This window comes from Octodon degus, unplaced genomic scaffold, assembly GCF_000260255.1.
Source record: "Octodon degus isolate 3935 unplaced genomic scaffold, OctDeg1.0 scaffold00452, whole genome shotgun sequence".
Classification (NCBI taxonomy): Eukaryota; Metazoa; Chordata; class Mammalia; order Rodentia; family Octodontidae; genus Octodon; species Octodon degus.
The window spans coordinates 221105-235780 of record NW_004525028.1 but is presented as its reverse complement, the minus strand read 5'-3'; the positions used below and the strand labels follow the sequence as shown (position 1 = coordinate 235780).

At 34.6% G+C, this 14676-nt stretch overlaps 1 non-coding gene across 1 annotated transcript; it reads left to right on the top strand.

The window, feature by feature from the left end:
• Window positions 1–2142: 2142 nt before the first annotated feature.
• Window positions 2143–2248, top strand: LOC111814726. Its single transcript, XR_002819634.1, has one exon. It is a non-coding gene; the product is annotated as a U6 spliceosomal RNA (small nuclear RNA).
• Window positions 2249–14676: the final 12428 nt, after the last annotated feature.

Below are 14676 nucleotides of genomic sequence, written 5' to 3'. Positions count from 1 at the left end.
CTAGTATAAGAACTCAAAAGTAGAAATACAATTGAAAGTCATAACACAGTTAAAATAAAGCAAGAACTTGAGTTCTAGACAACGAAGAGAGAGCAAGGAGAAGAGCTATGAAACATGTCAGAGGCATGCTATACAGTTATATTTACATCATACGTAAAGCAACGATATGGAGAATCTTCAGAAGGCTTTTGAATCTAGCAGTTAATTGGAAGGATTCTTACCCAGACTAACTACATACTGACACCTTGGAACTCAGCAACTGCACTGAAGATGGCCATTTTTGATTGTAGGTTCATGCTTGGAGTGCCTGTCATTCTGGTCTTCTGAATATGTGCTGATTTTTATGACACACTAGTTGTTGCCATGTGTTCTCTGCAGTAGATGACTGTTTACAAAGAAAAGGCATTGTTCAGTGAAGGCAGAATACAGAAAAAAGAGTGTTGAGGGATTATACTGCAATAATGTTTTATATGCTTAGATTTCTGGACTTATGTGTAAACATATATAATTCTTAATTCCTTTCTGAAACGCATTTTAATTTTTTTAAATTTTTACGTCATACTCTGTAGGGACTTTAAGTTTACCATATCAATACTTGATGAAAAATACCTGTTCAATGGTTTACCTGAGATGTTTGATATTCAGACAGAGAGTGAAGTTAAGCTAAACTGTTTGTTTTATATGGCAATAACAATAAGCTTCTCTTCTGAATGGTTAAGTACCTAAGCATGCAGACCAAATATTAGAGAAAAAGGAGGGCCGTAAGGAAAGCCAACATTTTGCCCCTAGTCTTCCAAGGTCAATTAATACTCAGGACACATGCAAATTTGTACTGCAACATCATTAAACTCAGTTGTGTCCCAAATTTTCTGATCAAGGAGATTATGGGACCAAAGTGGAAAGCGATCAATGATGTAGAGTGTGCCTAAGGAGTGTCATATGGAGAGACAGTGTTTTTTCAGGCTTTCACAGAGACGAAATTGGCCAAGCAATGGCCGTAACTCATCCACATGGCTAACACTGACAAAGGATCTACAATCTGAGGTACAGGGTCTCTGGATAAATCCTGAGGGCATTTGACTGAACTTTTCAGATCAAAAAGCTAAAATTCTTATTACATAGGTCTTGCTTTATCTTGGTCTTAACCATCCAGCAAGAAAGTATAAAACGAAGTGCAAAAAATAAAGCCATGTATTTATCTTGAGATGTATGGGGCTCCGGTCAACAACTTCTGACATTTCCAGTAAAGTGGAAGACCCACTGCTATTATGGACTACTGGACTGTTTTCGAATATTTTGCTGAGTTCACACAGTTGTAATATTTAAAGGATAGAACTAAACACAAAAAGATGATATAGGTGAAAATTCATTTTGTGTCTGTGTATTTAAATTTAGTAGGATAGATATATATGTACATTCTTTTAATTCAAGGAAAAGAAGGGTTTGTTCTAATAGTGTTTGTAAGTAGGGTAGCATTTCTGCATCTTGTGGCACAAACAACCACTAGGAAGGCTGTATGCAATGTGTTAATTATTGGAACTGTCCTACCAATTTGATTTGAAACTGTCTCATGGTTATTTATTTCTCAATAAAATTATTGGGAAAAAAAGAAATCATTGCTAAGTGCTTCTAAAGCAGACTCCTTAAAATATAGAGGATAGAAAAATGATAGAAGCCTTCAAGGAGCAATTTAGGAGTGAAATCTAATTCATGAAGCAGATTCAAAATGAAGCACTGGAAATTAAATCCTCCATCTCATGGTGGCCAAACCATTTGAATGAAAGTGAAGATAGACTATCAGTCCTTAAAGACACCATCACGTCTAGTGAAAAGTTAAGAAAAGATCTCTTAAAAACAAATACTGTGCAAGGAATAATAATTCAACCTAGGTAAGCTGATACAAAGATGACCAATGTAAAGCTAACAGGTATCAATAAGGAAGGAGTGAACACAAATGTTACAAAAAGAATATGAGATAAAATAATACCAGAAAACTTCCCAAAAATGGGGAAACATTTGGATATTTATGTGATCAAAGCATATAGAACTCCAAATAACATCAACCAATTTAAAAACACACCCACATATATAATAAACATCCCAGAAATTCAGCACAGTAAGAGTATATTAAAAGCTGCTAGAGTACTCGATTTATCAGCACATATACTAAAATTATAACTATCAGTGAAGAATAAAATGGGCCCTGTTCAAGGATGACATGCAAATTCATGAAGCGTTCCATATTTTTAAGCAAAATCCAACAATATGCTATATACAAGTAACACACAACACAGATAAAGAAATTCATAGACTGAAAGACAAAGAATGGAAAACAGTATAACATGCCCTAGTACCTCACAAAAAAGCAGGGGTAGCAATCTTGTTTGCAGACACTTTCAACATCAAACCAAGAATGATCATAGGTAGTAAAGAAGGCCACTATATACTGTTTAGGAAAAAAATTTCAAAAGGAAAAATTAACAATCAAAAATATGTAAGCACCAAGCATGAGAGCACCCAGCTATACAAGACAAATTTTAGTGAACATGAAAAATCTAACATCCAATATCACAATCTTAACAGAAGACCTTAATACCTCATTAGCCAAAAAGATAGGTCAAGCAGACAAAAAATTAGCAAAGAAGTAGCACAACTGAAACAAAGCTTGGAACAGATGGACTTAGTGGATATATAGAGAGTGCTTCACCCAACAGTAACTGAATGCACACTTTTTCAGCCACACATGAGATATTTTCTAAAATACACTACATATTAAACCATACGTCATGGAATTATCCCATGCATATTATCTCAAACAGTACAAAGAAACTGGAAATAAATGACAAAACAAACAAACAAACAAAAAAACCAATACATACATGGAAATTGAACTACACCCTCATCAGCAACAAATGGGTCACAGAGGAACATAAACAGGAAATTAAACAATATCTACAATTCAATGAAAATTCAAGCAAATCATATCAAAATTTATGTGGTGAATGAAAGCATGTCTTACAGGGAAATTTGTAGCTCTGATATCACGCATTATAAAAATGGAGCAGAAACAAGGAAATACCCTAATGTTGCACATCAAGGTCAAGAAAAGGAAGAACAAACCAAACCCATAGCCTGAAAAGAGGAAGAAATTATAAAGTATAGAGAAGAAAATAATTCAATTGAGCCACAGAAAGCAATACAAATAATTAACGAATCAAAAAGCTGGCTCATTGAAAGAGCAAATAAAATTATTAAACCCCTAGCTAACCTCATCAAAAAGAGTAAAGAAAAAACTCGATTTCAACTAATAAGGAATGAAAAGGATGAAATTACACAGACACAATGGAAATTCAGAAGATTATCAATAGCTACTTTGAGAATATTTACTCTCACATTATAGAAGACACAGATTAAATAGACAGATAATTAGAAAGGCACAAATTACCAGAATTGAATCAAGAAGATCTCAGAACCCTTGACAACCCAATAACAGCCAATAAAATGCAAAATGTAACAAAAAACCTACCGACAAAAAAAGTCCAGGTCCTGATAGATTCACAGCTGAATTCTACAAGAATTTTATGGGTGATATAATGTCAATACTCCTTAAACGCTTCAATGAAATTCAAAAGGAAGTAAGTCTCCCAAAATCGTTCCTGTAGGTAAGTATTACATTGATATCAAAACCAGAAAAATGCAAAACCAAAAAGAGAACCACAGGCTAATCTCCCTCATGAACATAGATGCAATTATTCTCAATGAAATCCTAGCAAATCAAATAGAGCAAAACATCAAGATTACACAGTCATCACCAGGTAGGATTAATCCCAGTGCTGCAAGGATGGTACAATATATGTAAATCTCTAAATGTATTGTACTACATCAATAGACCCACATCCAAAAGCCACATGATCATCTCAATTGATGTAGAAAAGGCTTTCGAGAAAAGGCAACAGTCATTCGTGTTCAAAGTCTTACAGAAAATTGGAATAGATGGCTTATACCTCAATCTGATAAAAGTCATCTGTGACAATTCAATGGCTAACAGAATGCAAAATGAGGAAAAACTGAAATCGTTTACTCTCACATATGGCACAGGGCAAGGATTTACTCTAACACCACTCCTATTCGATAGAGTTATTAAATCATTAGCTAGAAACATTAGATAAGTGAGAGAAATAAAAGGAATAATAATGGGTAAAGAAGAATTTAAAGTATTATTATTTGATGATGGTATGACACTCTACCTGGAAGAACTTAAAAGCTCCATGAAGAAGCTATTAGAATTAATACACAAATTCAGTAGCATAGCAGTATACAAAGTGAATACCCAAAAGTCAATAGCATTCATCTACACAGATAACACACTGAGAAGAAAGTTAGAAAACTACATTTTTACAAAAGCACTACGGAAAATGAAATACTAAGGAATTAATCTAACTAAAGGAGTAAAAGATCTAGCCAATGAGAATGACAATACTCTGAATAAAGAGATTGGAAAGGATTTTTAAAAATGGAAAGTTATTCCCTGCTCCTGTACAGGAAGAACCAACTTTGTGAAGATGGCCATACTCACAAAATTGTTTTACAGATTTATTGCTATCTCAATGTAAATAACAATAACATACACCATAGACTTAGAGAAATCATTCCTAAAATCCGTTTGGAACAAAAATGACCAAGAATACCAGAGGCAATCCTTGGCAACAAAGACAAGGCTGGAGGCATTGCAATACCTGACTGAAATTATACAACAAAGCTACTGTGATAAAATCAGCATGGTATTCACAAAAAGATAGACTTGAGGATCAGTGGAAGAGTTTAAAAGATGCAGAAGCAATTGCAAACACACTCAGCCAACTTATCTTTGACAAACAGGCTAAAATTTCTTACTTGGAGAAAGATAGGATCTTTACCAAATGGGGTTGGAAAAACAAGGTCTCTACATGCCAAAAACTAAAACGGGTACCATGTCTATCACCATGAACAAAACTAAGCTAAAATGGATAAAATATCTAAACATTAAAACATAGAAACTAAATCTCCTGGAAGAGAAAGTAGGAGGAACTCTTGAAGATATTGGGATAGGCAAAGAGTTATGAAAATAAATCAAACTGCATGAAAAATACTTCAAAAAGTAATAACTGCCACCTCTTCTTATTGGGAAACCTTTCCACATCAAAAGAAATTAGAAAAAAGTGAAAAGACAATCCACAAATTTGGAAATGTCTTAAATGATAAGCACCCAGACAAAGGTTTCTCTCTAGAATTTATGAAAACTAAAAAAGTAGGTCCCCAAAATTTGAAGACCCAATCCAAAAATGGACATCAGAGATGAACACATATTCTCAAAGGAAGAAATTCTACAAGCTAATAAATACATGAAAAAATGCTCCACATCACTAGCCATCTGTGAAATGCAAATAAAAACAACATTGAGATAACATCTTACCCCAGAAACACTGGCAATCATAAAGAAGTCAACCAACAACAAATGTTGAAGAGGCTGTGTGGGAGATGGATCCCTTCTCCACTGCTGATGGGAATGTAGACTGCTGCAACCATTATGGACATCATCATGGAGACTTCTTAAAAAACTAAGACTCGAAATCCCATTCAATCCAGCTATTCCCTTACTGAGAATTTTCCCAAAAGAACTGAAAACATCATATCATAGTGATATATGTGCACCTATGTTTATAGCAGCATAATGTGGGATAGCCAATTCTTGGAAGCAGCCAAAATGCCAGTTACCTGAGGAATGGATGAAAAAGACTTTGTGATTTTATACAATGGTTTATTTCTCATCTCTAAAGAATGTTAAACTCGAAGCCTTCCCATATATGTGGATGAATCTTGAAGGTATACTTACAAATGAAATGAACCAGACCAACATGTGTAAATGTCGTGTACTCTCCCTAGTTTAATAACTCAAAAGAAGAAATAAAGTATGAAATGTATAACACAACTAAACAGAAAGTAAGAATTTAAGGATTCAACAATGAGGAAAGGGCAAAGAGAAAAGCTAAGAAATATGGGAGGAGCAAAAGCATGCATTTATATACACAGGATGTTTAATGGAATAGCGCTAACAATCTCCATGAGGTTTTTGAAACCAGCAGTTAATTGGGAGGATTCTCACCCTGACTAATTATGTATGTCGATACCTGTGAACTAAGCAACTGCACTGAGGATAGCAATGTGTAATATTAAAGCCATGCTTAGAATGGCTGTCATTCTGGTCTTCTAAATGTGTACAGCTTATAATATCATATCAATCACTACTATACTCTCTCTCAACTAAGTCTTTGTTTAAAAAAAAGGTAATAAAAGAAAACAAAAGACAAGAAAAAAATGTCATAGGACTATACTGCTACAAACTTGTATATGGTTAGATTTCTAAATTTCTGTGCAAAAATTGTGTAAATATTTATTTTTTATTCTTTTATTTATTTTTTTCAAATGTTTCAGGGATTTAAAGTTTATCATATGAACGATTGTTGGAAAATACCTTTTTCATGTTATGTTTAAAGCATTTTATATTCAGTTAGATAATAGTGTTAGGCTCAACTGTCTATGCTAAAAGGAAATAATATCATTAAGCATCTCTTCTAGAGGGTTAACAACATAACTTGGCAGACCAAAAAATTAGAGAAAAAGAAGGGCTACAGGGATAGCCAACATTTTGGTCCTAGCCCTTAAAGTTCAGTGTGGACCCAGGACATAAGAGAACCTGTACTGTAACATCCTGTAATTCAGTAGTGTCACAAATTTTCTAATCACGGAGATTATGGGGCCACAGAGGAAAGTGATTGACAATGTAAAGTGTGCCTAAGGATAGTCGCCTGGAGAGAAAACTTTTTCTCAGGTTTTCACAGTGAAAAAATTGGTCAAGCAGTGGCTGTGGTAATCAGCATGGCTTGCAATGACCAAAGATCTAGAAACTCATCTACAAGATTTCAGGGTAAATCCTGAGGTTATTTGACGTATCTTGTCAGATACAAAAGTTATAATTTTTGTTATATAGGTGTTGCTTTATCTTGGTCTTAACCATCCAGCAGAAAAGTATAAACAAGAGGTATAAAAAATAAAACATAATAATATGCTGAGCAATCTGTATACAAAATAGTAAGGATAAATATATAGCTACTTTCTCTTAGTTCAATGAGAATTAAGATTTGTATGAATAGTATTTAGACCAGATATAATGTCTTCATCTTTTACTATGAATAACTATTATGAAGACAACTATATATAATGTATTAATTATTGCGACCTGTTTTGAAACTGTCTCATTGCTATTTCTTTCTCAATAAATAATTTTCAAAAAGGAAACTAGAAAAAAGAAACAGATCATATTTAAACAAAACCCATCAGAATCATGACAGATTTCTCTTTTCAAACAATCAGGTCAAGAAGAGAATGGAGCAAAGTACGTCTAGATTTTAAGAAAACAAATTCAAACCCAGACTGATATGCCATGCAAAACTCTCTTTTAATTTTAAGGGAGAGGTGAAATACTTCCATGACAAAAAACCTAAGAATTTCATGATGATAATGCTAACCCTACAGAGACTACTCAAAGATATTCTAGAGAGTGATATAAATTACCACACCTCCAGGAATGAGAACGAAAAGAACCCACTAAATAGAACAAACAATTAAACAGGATAAAAAGAGGTATACAACAGCAGTCTTTCAATTATTCTTTTGTGTACAACAGCAAAATATTTCCATCAGCATACTCTACAAATGGACTTCTGCACACTATGGGTCATGATTCTGTCTGTGTCTACAGGGTGGATGTCAAGGAAATAGCAGTTGTTCAGTCTCACAAGTGGCACCTGGCCACCAGTAAATGTCATGGACACTGTCCACATCCACCACATACTGAAACTTTGTGCAATATCCTATCCCTAAACTCTCAAAAGTGCTGGTCCTATATTTTTCATTCCACTATTTGTGTTGTGTGTTATTCTTAGTACTTCTGTACTATCATGAAAAATTTTCCTAAGTTAATATTTTTGTATATATTAATCTAATCAAATACTGTGTAAGTACTCTGAATTGATCACAGATTCATACATATGAAACACTATATTCTGGCCACTTAGTTGGACTCATAATTTAATTTTAATTTTCAAATATTATTTTGAACCATTTGCTTTTTAATTAATATTTGATTAATTTTCTGAATTTTTTTAAATTTAATTTTTGTTTTATGATTTATATTGTTTCTTTTACTTGCAGTCTACTTGCAAGGTATTGTACTATATTTTCTCCTGCTATAAGAAAATTTTAAAAATGTAATGTAAAGAAATAAATTTAATAATGTCAAAATTAGGGCAGCGAGTTATTAACACTTGATAGGAAAATTATATTAAATTTTATAAAACAAATCATATAGAAGATCATGAGAGCCTACTTAACAAAGAAAATTATTTTTCATGTTATTCTATTAGTATTAGTAAAAATTGAATATAATACTTGGCTTATTGCAAATAACACAATGAAACAAAATTGTTACATTTCATAAATTGAAGCATAATTCTTGTATTATGCAGAAAAAGGACCTTCTTAGTAGAATTTGTTTGGAATATGTATTGTTTGGCATAATGACTTTTGACATACGAATTTTGTTACCTCTACTTTGCCAGTTGATAATGAGAAGTTTATGTGAATAATTGCCAAGGAAAAGATTTGAAGTAATTATTCTTCATAAGTGGATCTTCTACCTGATATTTCCTTTCACTAGTAATTTTTAAAGTTCAGAATAATTTATTTTCCTTAATAATTTCCAAGAAATTTGCATCTACTATAATTACATACACTCATTATGAAAACAGAATCAACTTATTCTAAATGTCAGATAAGAGTAACAACTCAGGGAATTTCATCAATGTTTTTTTCATTTCAAAAAATCACAAGCTCTCCAAGACATGGTAAACGTGACCCCAGTCCTGGTTAATTTCCAGATGACAGTTTAGAACCCAATAGTTCAGGGGATTTAAAAACACACTGATTCTGGTTTAGATCCTCAGGTCTTTCTTTCTGTATCTGAATAAATGGAAACAAAAATCTATAATTGATATTTTTCCAAATTACTAAATTTTCTGATAGTTTTGGAGAGTCAGTTTTCTTCCTCTTCATCCTTAAATATTTTGTTTTGCATCAATTATATCTACTTGTTATTTTTTTTGCTTGTTATTTGTCCATAAACACATGTACATAATATTTTTAATTGCTCAAATATATTGCAGATTAAATGAAGCTGTGGGTAAAACCCCTTGTACAGGATGGTTGCTCAAATTTAGGTTGTCTGTTTGGCCCAGAAAAAGTCACTATTTTTAAGAATGTAGCTATTTCAAACACTTATCTCAATGATTTCAAATCCTCTCTCCTGTATCTCTTGGATGCTTCAGATATATAAACTGTTGTGGTTTGGGTCTACTTGTCTCCCCCAAGTCCTTTAGAAGTCACTTGGTTAGACTTCCAGAGTTTGTGATTAATTCATGATCTAATGCTAAGGTTATGATGGTAAATGATGCTGGGATTATGGGAGTAGTTCTGCACTCACAGATAGCCTGAATGCAATATAAGGAAGGGAGAGAGCCTTGCTTCCTGCCTCTGCTGCTGCCCCTGCTCTTGCCTTTTTGCTCTTGATGTTTTACTTTTTTTCACCACCACCACCACCTGCTCTTTGCCATGTGCCACTCTTCCTTGTATCCAACTGAGTATGGACTGAAACTTCCACTGAATCTGAGCTTAATAAACCTTTCCTTCCTTAATTTTGAGCGTTGGTTATTTTGCCTGTTCAGTAAGTGAAAATTAAACAAGATATTCACATATACTGTATATACTTTGTATTGGTTTGTACTATGCAATGATTACATTCCTCACAGTGAGTTGATGCATGTGCATTGTAAAGCCCAAATAATTTTAAGATCACATATATAAATAAATAGATAAATGTGTTTCAATTAAAAGGACCCACTCACTGGTTTACGGCCCTAGAGCTTGAGCAATCCATGTTCCTAAAACAAAGAGGACATAAGAAAACCTTGGATGGGGTCCCATTACTTGAAAAACAACTGAGTCAGCCAAGAAGGTGCCCTTGGCCCTCCCCTTGTTTAAATTCTTGCAAGAGACATACATTTCCAAACCCAAGGCCTCACTATTGAAAGCCATAACAACAGGATGTCCCAGGTCACAATGCCTCGATATCATAAAAATGTTCTCGGAACATGACAACCACAAGGTTAGTCCCCTCAGCTACCCCCAGACTTACTCCATTTGGTCATCCGGTATTGTAACTCACCAATTATTGTAAAGGTCAACCTACACTAACCAATGCGATTTGCTTCTGTAACATGCTTGCTCCCTCCCCCATTTTGTGGTTTTTGCCTTTAAAAAACTATGCCTGTTTCACTAGAGGCACGCTCTGCTCCTGCGTGTGCAGACCGCCCTACGTATAGGTAGAAAATAAAGCTTCCCCTTTGTGATTTGCATGAGAGACCGACTCTTGGGGTCTTCCTTCGCGGCGACTCGAGCCTTACAGCATCACACTTCCAATTCTCTGTTTTATCTCATTTCCCTTCTCCCTCATTCCCTTCCTCACTCCTTAATTTTTTGGTTCCTTTCCCATATGCTAAAGATCTACTTTGCCATTTCCTACTGTCCTTCTTTTATTTTGGACTTTATTTATATTTTGAATGTTTCATATAAGAGAAGCCATGTATTGTTTAAGCTTACATGTCTGAATTATTTTACTTAATATTATGGTGTCTGAATGGATTGATTTTCCTATGAAAGACTTGAGTGCATCTATCTGGCATAGCACTTCACCATTGTGTATAAATAATACTTTCTTTTCTTTCTCTATTTCTTTTTTCTGAGTTATGGTCTCACTATTCAGTTCAGGATGGTCTTGAACTCACTTTTTAGGCCAGGCTGCCTGAGAACTCAGCAATCTTCCTGCTGTAGCCTTCAGAGTGCTGGGATTAAAGGAATGCACCAGTACACCTAGGTATTCACACTTTTCTTTATTCATTCATCTATTTATTGACATATAGGCCAATATGTCAATATTAAAAAGAAGTACTAATTTATGGAAAGAGAAAAATTAAGGATAACATATTCAGTGTAAAAATAAAATGTTAAGTAAATAAGTTCAAACGTATTTTTAAATACCATAAATAGATGTTTATAGAAGTTAATTTGTAAACAGAATTGTAACACTGATTTAGATTTTCAAATTGGTCTTACTTAAGCATTCTTTTTATCCTTTTATTAGTATACATTTGTGAAATATATTAGTTACATTTGGTTTTTGGAAATTAGCACATGTAATATTATCCTGTTCATTTTTCATTCCCTTATTCTCGGTGCCCTCATCTCTCTATCATTCCCTAGATCTCCTTCCCTATTTCTGAAGATTCATGCATTTTCCTAAAAATGAATCAAATTTATCCTTCTTTATGATATATATGAGCTAAATGATTCAAATAATTAATTATTAATTTAATAATTAATATTAATAACTATTAAAGTAATAGTCAATTAATTTATTTATTTTCTTTGTCCATTGATATGTTGATGGACATCTAAACTGTTTCTATAAATTGGATGCTGAATTTTGCCCAAATATTAATACTGATATGCATGTGTCACTGTAATATGCCACCTTTAAATCTTTTTGGAATATACCAACAGATTTTATAGCTACTGTTAGCCATGTGTCATTTGTGGGACTGAGCTACAGCTATTTCTTTGAAATCCACTCTGTAGACTCAAATGGAATCATGACCCATAGGTGGAAGAGAAGTCCATTTGTAGAGTGTGCTGATGGAAATATTTTGTTGCTGAACACAAAAGAACAACTGAAAGATTACTATTGTATACCTCTTATTCTCCTGTGTTTAATTGTTTGCCCTATTTGTTGAGTTGTTTCCATTCTCATTCATGGGGTGTGATCAATTTGCTTTCTCTCTATATCATTTAGTAGTCTGTGTAGACTTGGCTTTGTTATCATGAAATTCTTCAGTTGTTCTTTGTCATGGAAGTATTTAACTTCTCCATTAATCTTGAAAGAGAGTTTTGCAGGGTATATCAGTCTAGGTTGGAATTTGTTTTCTTGCAAGTCTTGAAGTACTTTGCTCCATGCTCTTCTTGACTTGATGGTTTGTGAAGAGAAATTTGCCGTTATTCTGATGGATTTTCCTTTAAATGTAATTAGTTTCTTTTCTTTAGCAGTTTTTAGTATACTCTTCCTGTGCTGAATTTCTAGGATCTTGATTATTACATGCTTGGGTGTGGTTTTAATTGAGGTGATGTTATTTGGAGTTCTATATGCTTTGGTTACGTGAATGTCAGATTGATGGCCCATATTTGGGAAGTTTTCTACTATTACTTCTGCCCATATTCTTTTTATGTCATTTGTATTGACTCCTTCCTTCTCATTGATGCCTATTAGTCTCATATTTTTCATCTTTGCATCATCTTGCAGGTATTGAATTGTTTTTTCGGGCATCCTACTTGTTTTTAAGAGATCTTTTCTTACTTTTTCACTAGCCTCAATGGTGTCTTTCAGGTCAGAAAGTCTATTTTCACTTTCATGAAACGGTTTTGCCAGCTTGTGGTTGAGTTTTTAATTTCCTGTATATCACTTTGAACCTGTTTCATAGATTCTATATCTTTCCTAAATTCTTTATTCAGGGGTTCCATCATTTTTATATTCTCCTCTATTTTTTTATCAGTGTATTCTTTAGAAGCACTTAGTTCTTCTTTGATTATAGTTATTACTAAATTTTTTAGTTCAGAAATTATTTCTGATCTGATTTCTTCTATACCTTTCTGCAGTTGTTTCTTTACTTCCAACACTATTATTTCAGAGATATCGGTTGTGTGATTTCCAGTTTCCTCTATGCTAGTGTCTTCTGCATTTGTAATGGGTGATCCTGGGGCCTGAGACTGCATTTTGCTCCTTCTCTTTGTGATTTTGTATACCACTGTCTTCTGACTTTTGGTGTAGAGCTTAGATAGAGTTATTTTCTTAGCACCTTGTCTGGATCTACTAAGTTTAGATCCCTCCAGGTGGGTGTTGCTTGGATCTGGCTGGGGTCTGGCTGCTGTGCTCCACTTCTTCCAGCTGCAGCTGTTGGAGTTGAGCCCTTTGTGTCACTCTAGCAAGATGTTCTGCTCCTGAATCAGCTGAGTGGGTCTTGCTTCTAGCCACTTTTCAGGGAATTCTGCTGACAGGTTGCACACTAGGCTTGCACTCTGGGTCTATTCAGGATCTGGTGGCCCCAGGCATTCTCACTCACATGCCAGCCCTGTGCTCCAGGTCGCTTCAGGATCCGCTGACTCCGGGTCATCTCACTCACATGCTGCATATGTGCTCTGGGTCTATTTGGAATCCGGCGGCCCCGGGTTGTCTCACTTACACGCCAGGCCTGCGCTCTGGGTCTCAGTTTCTTTTCTTTTCTTTTTTTTTTCTTTCTGCAATTTTTTAGAGAAAGGTTTACAGGGTGTTCAGGGTCTCACTACTAGATCAGGCTCATAGTGATCCGCCTGATTACACCCTCCCAAGAACTGGGATTACAGGCATGCACCACCACACCCAGTCTCGATTGCTGTCTCAGTCTGCCACGGCAGGCCTGCAAATTGAAACCCCATCCCCTGAGCCTACTTGCAGTTTCTTTAATCCGCTGAGCTATTTGGCCAGCCCTTGCTACATGTTTTAATAGATAATGATTGCATTAATCATCAGTTAGTACATATACATGACACATCTTTTATTAATCCTCTCTCTTCTCTGCCCTCCCTCCTGAATCTTTGGGATCATATATATGTGCCCACTAACAAATTGAATGTATAACTGAAATGTGGAATTTATACATAATGGAATAATGGACTACTACTGCTCTTCCAAAAAGAATGCTAAACATGAATCATTTATATGAAAGTGGGTGCCCTCGAGATCATTATATTAAGTCAAATATACAAGCTTATATAGCACATAATTAATCTTATGTGGAAAATCTAGACAGATAGTTAGATTATAGATAGATAGATAGATAGATAGATAGATAGATAGATAGACAGACAGATAGATGACAGACAGATAACAAGAAGCCAGGAGATAAGTCTTTCACAAAAGGGAAGGGGACCAAGAGATGGAAAGATTGAAAAAACACAATAAAAATGTGGTATCTACATAGAGCAATTCTGACAGATTCAGGCCCACAAACCCTGTTAGGGAGATAAGTGAAGATGTGAGGCACATAGAATAACATTGTCAGGCAGCCAAAGGTCTTCACTGGAATGGAGTGAACTGACAGACTGATTCAAATGTCCCAATTCATTGAGGAGCAGCAAAGACATGAAACTCCACTGAATTGAGCATTTGTTTTAGGTAGCAATTCAGGTAAGGAAGGCATAGTAACAGTTTTGCTGAATTCTTAACTTTTATCTGATTATGCCCTAGGGAGCTTCCTCATTTTCCCATATAGTACCCATCTCTACTTGAACTGGCAGAACTTTCCATCTTCAAGATATTTTGGCTTCTTGGAGTCAGCAATCTTTTGTCTTCTGAATCAAATCAAATAGATATTGACACTTGGTAGTTGCAGAGAAATTCACACTGTTGCCCCTGAGGAATGTAAGCATTATGTGCTT